This window comes from Camellia sinensis, chromosome 5 (genome assembly GCF_055761805.1).
Source record: "Camellia sinensis isolate YWXY chromosome 5, ASM5576180v1, whole genome shotgun sequence".
Taxonomy (NCBI): Eukaryota; Viridiplantae; Streptophyta; class Magnoliopsida; order Ericales; family Theaceae; genus Camellia; species Camellia sinensis.
The window spans coordinates 104,726,294-104,737,982 of record NC_138965.1 but is presented as its reverse complement, the minus strand read 5'-3'; positions in this window follow the sequence as shown (position 1 = coordinate 104,737,982).

Here is an 11,689-nt window from a genome sequence, read left to right as displayed (position 1 = left end):
CCTCTGTATTGTTACATTTATATTTGTTTTCGAAAACAAAAACCAACCAGCATATATCATCTTTTTTATTTATTATTTTTAGAGTTAGATTTAAAACTAAAAAATATAGATAAATAATACATTTATTTTTTTTTCAATTCAAAAAATATATTCAAGTTCAAAACTTTTTTTCAACAGAATATTTAAAAAAAATTTCAATTGAAACACAAATACAATATCTAAACAAATTGAAAATACAAAGTCTTACAAATTAGTAGGGGTGCTTGCAGTTTGATGGTTCGGTTGCGGCTAGAGGAACCTTAAATCTGCCATCCGTCCAAAACTAAGTGGATTGAAAAAAATCAATCTGCAACCGTCTGCTTGTCATCACGTATCCGTTCAAAATGTAGCGGATCAGTTCGGTTTGGGCAGATCGACATATCCGCTGCTCACCCCTAAAATAAACGGATGATTGAGTTTGATGTAATATTGAAAATGTAAAGTTTAAAATGAAACAATTAAAAATTTAGAATTTAATTTGTAATAATAGTTAAATTTTTCTTTAAAAAATGTATTTTTAATATATTTTATTTTAATTTTACCCTTTATTAAAATATGAATTGAACTTTTTAAAAATACGTTATCAAAGGATTATCCACCCACATAAAATACAAGGTAAAAAAAATTGAAAAATTATTGAAATACCTCTATCTAACTTTGTATAATAGAAGAGGTTTAAGATTTTTTTTTATTCACTAAGGCCCCTCGATAAATTTTTTTTCTATTAAAAATGAAATTTCTCTGTGTCAGGGCCGAAATTTTTCTGAGCCGAGCTGAAATTTCTCTAAGTTAGGTACAAATTTCTCTGAGTCGAATTTTTTCTGTGAAAATGTTGAGAGACCCCATTACTATGAAAATATTGTATGTCTATTATCTTATAAAATCTTAATAGACATTAGTAAAAAAATTCCTTGTTGTGTTTGGTTCAAGAATTTAGAAATGAAAAGAAAAAATATTGGTGAAATATAAATAAAATATATCTATATTTTACCTAGTTTTACACACATTTTTTCTTTCCCTTTTCAAATCACTCTCTAAATCCATGAACTAAACACAAACCCAATACATTTGAAAAACTAGTTAATATAGTAAAAAAGACACTGAAAAGTCACATAAAAAAGTCAAAATTTTATTTTCATTATTTCTTTATTTTTTGTTAATTTGTTTTGTAAAAATAAAAAAAAAAATTCTTAAATATCCATTTGGTTTAGTTTTAGAATAATGATTTAAGTGTGGAGTTGTATTTTGAGTTTTAAAAGTTAAAGCTAATATTTGGACCATTTTATATATCAATAACAGCTAAACATATAGCGGATGTCAAGCCGTTACCATTGTTAGAAATGGTTTTGGTCTATTTTTTAGGTGGACCCATACCCCAAAGTTGGTGGGTTTAAGTGGTAACGCGTTCTATGCCGTGTTGTGATTCACATAGTATATTTGATTGATCAAAATCATTATCAGGTGAATGGGAAATTGAAGTCAAAATGAGTTCCATGGAAATGGAGTTTTTGGTGAAAATTCCTTAATATTTGAATAAAGACTTGTCCCACATTAGTTTGGTGGGAAGAATTTTGTGGGTTTATAAGGCATGAGATTGTAACTTGGAGAGGATCCCAAGGTGCACCCCAAGTTTGTGGAAGGAAGAGGTTATGGGAAAATTGGGCTAGACCCATTGGACCAAAAAATAAACACACGTGCGCTGCCGCTGTTCATCCGTCCATCCGGGCAGGCTGGGCAATACTTATCTTTTTTGGGCAAAAAACATTTGAATTTATTTTTTAATTTTTGAAAAATAAATTTTGACCGTTTGAATTCAAATTTTGGTTTGAAAATTTGCACCATTCTCTTTGAAATCTGTCTGTTCCATCTGTATAGATTTCAAATCTGTCCGTTTTAGTTCAAAAAACCCTTACCTGTTTAATTTAAAATTCAAACAAATTTGTATCTGTTTAATTTAAACTGAATAGGTACCATACCTGCTGGATTCAAACCAAACAGCCACCATTTTCATCTATAAATAGGCAGTCCCTCAATTGATTTTTTCACTCCAATTTTCGTCCTCAATTCTTCTTTACTCTCTTTGCATTTTGCTGTATTATTTTTCTATGAGAAGGAGTGTATACACAAAGTGTGTTCATTGTGTGAATAATTTGTAGTGCTGCAATTATTCGTAGTTGATCATTTTATCTTAGGAGATAAACGTCCATAATCTGAAAGCATCGTAGAGAAGACGAATTTGTCTTAAGGACACAGTGTTAAACACTAGACTTGATCAGAAAATTTGTTCAACAAAATTAATTTGGTAAGTAATTAATTTACTTTTTTGTTTTATTATTTTTCTTGTTTCAAATTTTGATTTTGTTTTTGTAACAAAATAAATTTATTTTATTTTATTTTCTGGTTTGATTTTTGTAATCAAACAAACTCTCTTATTTCTTTCATTTCTTATATATTCCGTTTGTTGTTAAGTACACAAACAAAATTTATTTTTAAATACAGTGAAGATTGTCTAACAATCTTAAGACAGATTATTTTTTAGTGTCTTCATTGTATTTATTTTTTCTGTGTTTTCACAAAGTGACATTCTGGTTGAAAAATACAAATAGTAGTAATATACTGTTTATTTTCTTTGACAACTAGTAGTAATATACTGGTGTCATTAACAATTGTAGAATATTAATTTGTGATACAAAAAATTATTGTGGTATTTTATTTTTTTAGTTTTAATAACAAGGAAAATAAAATTATTTTGTGTTATAATTTATTTTCTGGTTTTAGAAATTAGAAAATTAATTTATATTTTGGTTTTTTCTAATTTTTGTAATAAGATATTATGACTACCGAAAGTAGTACTCCAAATCCGATCGTTACAACAACTTCGGTCCCTATCCAGAACCATGTTCAAGTTTCAATAAATCATAGAGAAAAATGAGAAAAAATTAATAGCACTGAGCTTAAGAGATGGCAGCAGAAAATGTTATTCTATCTTACAACTTTAAATTTGGCCCGGTTTCTCCGTGAAGAGGCTCCAGTACTTAGAGATGATGAAAGTGATCAGCAAGTTGTTGTCGCTGTAGACGCTTAGAAGCATTTGATTTCCTGTGCAGAAACTACATTCTCAATGGCCTAGACAATATGCTGTATAATGTTTACAACCTTCTGAAATCAGCAAAAGAATTGTGAGATTCTTTGGAGAAAAAATACAAGACAGAGGATGCACAAAGAAATTTGTTGTCGGTAAATTTCTAGACTTCATTATGGTAGATTCCCAAACGGTAATTTCTCAAGTTCAAAATTTTTAATTAATTTTGCATGATATTTATTCTGAAGGTATGTCTCTTAGCGAGTCTTTCCAAGTCGTTGCTTTAGTGGAAAAGTTACCACCGGCTTGGAAAGATTTCAAAAATTATTTAAAATATAAACGCAAGGAGATGACCATGGATGAATTGATTGTAAGACTAAGAATTAAGGAAGATAACCGAAAGGCTGAAAAGATGAATGGTAAAAATCCCATTGAGTCCAAGGGTAATGTGGTTGAACAGTGCACAAACCATATAACAAAAAGAGGAAGTTTTCTGGAGATAGTCCTAAACAAGGCGACAACAATGGCAATAAGAAGTTCAAAGGTAAATGCTATAACTGTGGCAAGACTGGACATTGGACTTCTGATTTTCGCCGCCTTAAGAAGGATCACGGAAGTACAAGCAAGAAGACTACCAATCAAGCCAAGTGACAGAATTAGATTACATCTCTAACGGGGTAAATGATATCAATCTGTTTGCTGTGGTGTTTGAGGTTGATTTGGTTGGAAATCCCAAGGAATGGTGGGTTGACACTAGAGCAACTCAACACATTTCCGCGGACAAGAAGATGTTCACTACTTATAATGAGGCTGCAAATGGTGAACAACTTTTCATGGGAAATTCTTCTACTTCTATTGTGGCTGGGCAAGGAAAGGTGATATTGAAGATGACATAAAGAAAAGAACTTACCCTAAACAACGTACTGCATGTACCGGACATCCGAAAGAATTTAGTTTCTAATTCTTTGTTAAGTAAAAATGGTTTTAGGCTTGTATTTGAGTTTGATAAATTTGTATTAACAAAGAGTGGTATGTATGTTGGTAAGGGATACATGAGTGATGGTCTCTTCAAGTTGAATGTAATGACGGTTATACCAAAACTTGCTATTAATGAGAATAACACATCTTTTGCTTATATTCTTGAGTCGAATTTATGGTATAGTAGATTAGGACATGTAAATTTTGATGCTTTGCGCAGATTAATTGGTTTGGATTATATACCAAAGTTTGAAATTGATCCTAATCACAAATGTGATATTTGTGTAGAAGCGAAATTAACTAAAGCTCCATTTAAATCGGTTGAAAGAAAAATCGAACCTCTAGAATTAATTCATACTGGTGTATGTGATCTTAAATTTGTTCAAACTAGAGGAGGCAAAAAGTATTTCATAACATTTATCGATGATTGCATAAGATATTGTTATGTATATTTACTTAGAAGTAAAGATGAAGCTTTGGAGATGTTTAAACTCTACAAAATTGAAATTGAAAATCAACTTGGTAAAACCAAGTGATAGGGGTGGTGAATATGATGCACCATTAAATGAATTTTGTGCACAACATGACATTATTCACCAAACTACAGCACCTTATTTTCCACAGCAAAATGGAATTGCCGAAAGGAAGAATAGAACCCTTAAAGAAATGATGAATTCCATGTTACTAAGTTCAGGCTTACCACAGAACTTGTAGGGAGAAACAATATTGTTTACTAATTATGTTCTTAACAAAATACTTCACAAGAAAACTAACAGCACTCCTTATGAATTGTGGAAATGTCGACCACCTTCCTACAAATACTTAAAAGTGTGGGGGTGTTTGGCAAAAATTGAAGTTCCTGGTCCAAAAAAGAGTAAGATAGGACCAAAAATAGTGGATTGTGTGTTTATTGGTTATGTTCAGAATAGTAGTGCATGCCGATTTTTGACTTATTAATCAGAAATATCTGATATAAATGTGAACACTATTATAGAGTCAAAGAATGCTGTATTTTTTTAACATGTCTTTCCTTACAAGAAATGACAGGAATTAAGTTCACAAAAAAGAACTTATGATTGTACACAAAATCAAGAGACTAATGACAATCAAACACAAAAGACTAGTAATAGTCTCGGCTAGCAGGATTTAACTGATGATAAACCAAGACGAAATAAGAGAGCAAGAACATCAAAATCCTTTGGTCTAGATTTTCTAGCATACTTGTTAGAAAATGAACCTCAAAGCTTTAAGGAAGCAATGACAGGTCCTGAAGCACCTTTGTGGAAAGAGGCTGTTAATAATGAAATTGAATCCATTATGCAAAATCATACTTGGGAATTGGTGGATCTTCCATCCGGTTCTAAACTTCTTGGATATAAATAGATATTCAAGAGAAAAATAAAAGCAGATGGTTCAATAGACAAGTATAAAGCAAGACTTATAGTAAAAGGTTACAGATAAAAGGAAGGTCTGGACTATTTTGACACATATTCCCCGGTGACAAGAATAACATTCATTAGCATGCTTATTGCTATTGCAGCATTGTATAATTTAGAAATACATCAAATGGATGTTAAGACAGCTTTCTTAAATGGTGATCCAAATGAAAAGATCTATATGGAACAACCTGAAGGGGTTGTAGTGCCAGGGCAAGAAAAGAAAGTTTGTTGGCTTGTAAAATCTCTTTATGGATTAAAACAAGTTCCTAAGCAATGGCATGAAAAATTTGATCATGCTATGCTTACTAATGGGATTAAGATAAACGAATGTGACAAGTACGTCTATGTTAAAAACATTGACCAAGGATATGTCATAGTTTGTCTTTATATGGATGACATGCTTATCATTGGAAGTAGTCAAAACATGATCAAATCAATTAAGCAAATGCTGAATAGAAGATTTGATATGAAAGATATGGGGGTCGCAGATTTAATATTAGGAATGAAAATTACTAAAACATCTGACGGATATGCATTATCTCAATCACATTATATTGAGAAAATGCTTGGTAAATTTATCAAGAATGATATGAATGTAGCTAGAACACTTGTAGACATCAGTCTTTATTTATCAAAAAATAAAGGTGATACGGTGTCTCAGTTAAAATACTCTCAAATCATTGAAAGCCTAATATAACTAATGAATTGTACTCGTCCTGATATAGCTTATGCTGTCAATAAATTGAGTAGGTACACTAGTAACCCCGGAGAAGACCATTGGAAAGCGATCATTCGGGTTCTTAGATATCTAAGATTTACCCGTGATCATGGTTTGAACTTTACTCGATATCCTGCAGTACTAGAAAGTTATTATGATGCCAATTGGATATCGGATACTAAATATTCAAAATCTACTAGTGGATATGTCTTTACTCTGGGAGGCGCTGCTGTTTCTTGGAAATCCATGAAACAAACATGCATCGCACGATCCAAAATGGAATCTGAGTTCATTGCTTTAGATAAAGCAAGAGAAAAAGTAGAATGGCTTCGTCACTTTTTAGAAAACATTCCAATGTGGCCAAAACCTATGCTAGCTATTTGCATTCATTGTGATAGTCAATCTGCAATAGGCAGGGCACAAAATCATATGTATAATGGTAAGTCATGACATATTCATCGTCGACATAATATCATAAGGCAATTGCTCTCAAATGGAATAATCTCAATAGATTATATAAAATTTAAAGAGAATATTACAGATCCATTAACAAAGGTTTGACAAAAGAGTAAATGTATAGTTTATTGAAGGGGATGGGATTAAAGCCTATTACATAAGAGTTATCATAATGGTAACCCTACTTATATGACTGGAGATTTCAACAACTAAGTTCAAAGGGACAACTAAGTTATGTGTGGCTCACCAGAAATCCCCAAGAGATTTAAAATTCCCTACCCATTCCTATGGTGAGAGTAATATCTGCAACATATATTGTATGCAGGGGTTTAAAGATAAGCTTTGCTTTTAATGATTACTTATATCTTGATTTAGGCATAAAAATCAAGACGAGTATAAAGGAGATACTCACAGTAAGAATCACCTATATGAGTGTCGAATTGGAGTCGATTCTATCAGAATGAAAAGGCTAAATTCTCTAGAAGCACTCATGAACAACTAGGAGCATTCAAGGCCAAAATGAACACAACCGTGAAAACCACGATGTGTCAGAAGATATTTTGTGTGAAATCTATTGTCTTGGCATACATAAACGGCTGAACAATTCAAGGCATCGCGTCCATTGGTTAGCTAGTAAGTCCGATAGGTTATCACTAGGGAAGTTTCAAGGCCGAAAGCTACCTATCCTGATGCAAGATATTTTCGATTTGTACTCTTTTGACAAATTCTGAATATTGTTGCATTTCCGTTGTCATCAAATTCCATTCATGTGGGGGATTGTTAGAAATGGTATTGGAAAATATGATTTTTCCTTAACTTTGGCCTATTTTTTAGATGGGACCCATACGCCAAAGTTGGCGGGTCTGAGTGGCAACGCATTCTATGTCGCGTTGTGATTTACGTAGTATATTTGGTTGCTCAAAACCATTATCAAGTGAATGGGAAATTGAAACCAAAGCGGGCTCCATGAAAATGGAGTTTTTGGTAGAAATTCCTTAATGTTTGAATAAAGGCTTGTCCTACATTGGTTTGGTGGGAAGAATTTTGTGGGTTTATAAGGCATGTGATTGTAACTTGGAGAGGGCCCCAAGGGACACCCCAAGTTTGTGGAAGGGAGAGGTTATGGGCAAATTGGGCTAGACCCATTGGACCCAAAAATATGCATATGCGCGCCGCTGCCTGTCCGTCCGGGCGGGCTAGGCTGGGCTTGGGCATGGGTGCGTGGTGTGAGGTTAGGTTGGGCTTATCCGGCTCAATACTTATTTTTTTAGGCAAAAAACATTTGAATTTATTTTTTAATTTTTGGAAAATAAATTTTGACCATTTGAATTCAAATTTTGGTTTGGAAATTTGCACCCTTCTGTTTGAAATCTGTCTGTTCCGTCTATACAAATTTCAAATCTGTCCGTTTTAGTTCAAAAAACCCTTACCTGTTTAATTTAAAATTCAAACAAATTTGTATCTATTTAATTTAAACTGAACATGTACCATACCTGTTGGATTCAAACCAAACAGCCACCATTTCCATCAATAAATAGGCAGTCTCTCAATTGATTTTTTAACTCCATTTTTCGTCATCAATTCTGTTTTACTCTCTCTACATTTTGCTGCATTATTTTTCTGTAAAAAAGAGTGTATACACAAAGTGTGTTTGTTGTGCGAATAATTTGTAGTCCTGCAAGTATTCATAGTTGATCATTTTATCCTGAGAGATAGACGTCCATAATCTGAAAACACTGCTCAGAGGACAAATCTGTCTTAAGGACACAGTGTTAAATACTAGAATTGATCAACAAATTTGTTCAACAAAATTAATTTGGTAAGTAATTAATTTACTTTTCTGTTTTATTATTTTTCTTGTTTGAGATTTTGATTTTGTTTTTGTAACAAAATAACAATCTATTTTATTTTATTTATTTTATTTTCTGGTTTGATTTTTGTAATTAAACAAACTCTCTCATTTCCTTCATTTTTTCTGTATTCTGTTTGTTGTTAAGTATAGAAACAAAATTTATTTTTAAATATAGTGAAGATTGTCTAACAACCATATAGATAGATCTTGAGACCAATGAGCTGAAGATTGCTTGCAACATAGACCTGCACATGTGCATTATAATTAGAAAATAGACCTAAGAAAAACCACAAGCTCAAGCAAATAGCAAGTGTGTGCTTAAATCAGCTTATTTAGGATTTGAAAAAAAAAAAACAAATAAATAATGTCTAACTTGTTAGCAATGATCAAGACACAAAAAGATAAGAGAAGTAACAAAATTGAAAAAAGATACTTACCATTTATCTCGGAAACCTCCCTTGCAAGTTGGCCATAGTTAGTGCAATTGTCACATAAAACCAATTCTTTAGGTGGTCCAAGAACTCAAAATAAGCAAGTCTAGATGGTTTTATAAATTAAAGGCACATGGTCGAAGTAAACCTTTACAAATGGAGCCCATTTCTCAACGTATAATGCACGATCAAAGCCTCCAAGGACTGCAAAGAGAATGGCCTTGAAAATTAGAGAAGCTAGAAGCAATTTATCTAAGAAAACAGTTAATAAAGGTGAATTTGTTTTCCCACATTAATTGCAGTATATTCGGATAGTAGAGGCTTTGGGTTGACAATCCACCCCTTGTTGTTCTAACTTCTCTAATGTCGCCAAATCAACATGCTCAATTTCAACAATCAACACTCCATACCTGTAGGGGCTAAATACGAAATAGGTCGGATCCAAGCCTTGGGCCGGTCCAATCTCCTAAGCCCAAACCCAAAGAGGTCAATTGGGCATGTGGGCAACCCAACTAAGCCCAACTCACAGTGGAAAGGCCATACCAACTACGATACTGGGCTAGAGCCGAGCTGTATGACTCATTCTATGGGCCGAACTGATGGGCCGAGCCCATCACCAGAACCAAAGTGGGCCGAGTCCATACATAGACATCCTAATGGGCCAACCCATCCCTACAATAGTCTCGCAAAGGGCCGAGCTGAGACACAATGGTTCCGAACTGAGGAAGCCTCTTAGAGAAACGTGGAAGCTATGAGTATATGCATGTGCAAGTTACCACCTCAGCTAGTCCCCTACACTTAGAATCACGAAAACAGTTAAACCAAAAGAATGTGGTTTGTTATCGGCATTATCACAATGAGTATATGCACCCTTTGACAACTACCAGATGGTCCCCCACCTTGGGCAATGATAAAAAAGAAACTTGGCAGCACCAGAGTTCCATGAAATCATGATAGGCAACAAGCAAGGAGCTCTATATAAACCACACTAACTTCACATTGAAGGTAACTGAACTGATCTAAGCTAAACGCTACTCACTAAAACACTCTACACTTAGAGAGAGCATCTTTCTTCTTCCCTGATTACTCATTCCCACACCAGAGGGGTTATCCAGCCAACTCCGGCTGGGCAACGCTAATGGTGCTCCTTGTTGCAGGACCTCAATTCCTGGATAGTCCAACCAAGTGCGAAGCTCCGATCCACAATCATCTAGTGCGGTATTCGATACGCACAATTGGTGTGATGAGCGTGGATGCTTTGTCTTTGAGCTCTGCACTCAGTTCCGGCGATAGGGATTGAGGACATCCCACCTTCGGCACATACTCCACAGACGGAGAAGACAAAGGACAAAGGCTTGGCACTCCCAACATCTTAGAAGAACAAATCGGGAACAATAACCGGACCCCCGAATCTGTTGAGCATCGATTGCCCTTCGCTGGAGGTTCTTCTTATCACTTTCTTCTGGAAAAGGATTACAGAGATCGAATCATAGACTCCATGGGGATGGAGATACAGGAGCTAAAAGCGCAACTCAAAAGGGTGCTGGGCAATCCAAAGGAGAAGAGGACTGATGTAGAGCCCTCTCGCTTGCGATAGAGAAGCTCGTCCAGAGAACCACCGGTGAAGAAGATCCCCAGAAACGAATCTAGGCAACAGAGCCAGCCAATCCCGGTACAAAGTGAGGCTGTGAGTAGCCACACCCATGGGTCATGCCGGAGGAGGGCTAAGAGGCAGAAGACGTAAGCCAGCAAACTGAGTACCCTCCTCAAGACCTTCGTACTTGGCTAATTGGCAACAAGCAGAATGAGCAACGTCGAGATCGTCTGAACCATACCATCCACCAGAGAGAGCACCAGGCATTGGATAGGCTAGTCTCCTCCCCATTCTCTCCGAAAATCGAGGCCATGAAACCTCCCAAGAAATTCACCCCACCAAAGTTCACGTCATACGATGGGAAGTCAGACCCATTGACGCACATCAGTTATTATAGATAGATGATGTCCCTATGGAGCCGAGACGAAGCACTGATATGCAAAGTCTTCCCGTCCAGCTTGGGAGAATCCAGACTCCGATGGTTTGATCGACTCCCCGCTGGATCAATTTATGACTGGAAGCAACTCTCTGAAGAGTTCTCAGCCACGTTCGTCTCCAATACTAAGATCTCGAAAGAGCCGGATACACTGTTCGGTCTTCGAAAGGAATAGGAAGAAACGCTGCATAATTATGCCAGGAGGTATTGAGAAAGTACAATGACTTAGAGGAAAACGTTTACAGTGCGCAGATAGCTGTTATGCCTTTCAAACATGGCCTGTGCCCGGAAAGTAAGTTGAGACAGTCACTTACCAAACGCCTGGCCACAACACTGAAAGATTTGTGTGCTAGGATTGAGCAGTACACTCGCCTCGAAGATGACTAGATCCCCATCGAGGTAGCATCAGCAGAACAAACAGCTCGGCACAAGAAGAGAACGGATCGAGGGGAACACCGGGGACTCACAGTGAATGAGGTGGACAAGTCCAAATCTCACGAAGCAGTCGTGACCGTATTCAAAGAACCAATCTATCGTATCTTGGAAAAGATCAAGAGAGAGCCCTTCTTTGTTTGGCTGCCAAAAATGTTGGGAGATCCAGCTCGGCGTAATCAGAAGCTTAGATGCACCTATCACCAAGACAGGGGGCATATGACTCGAAACT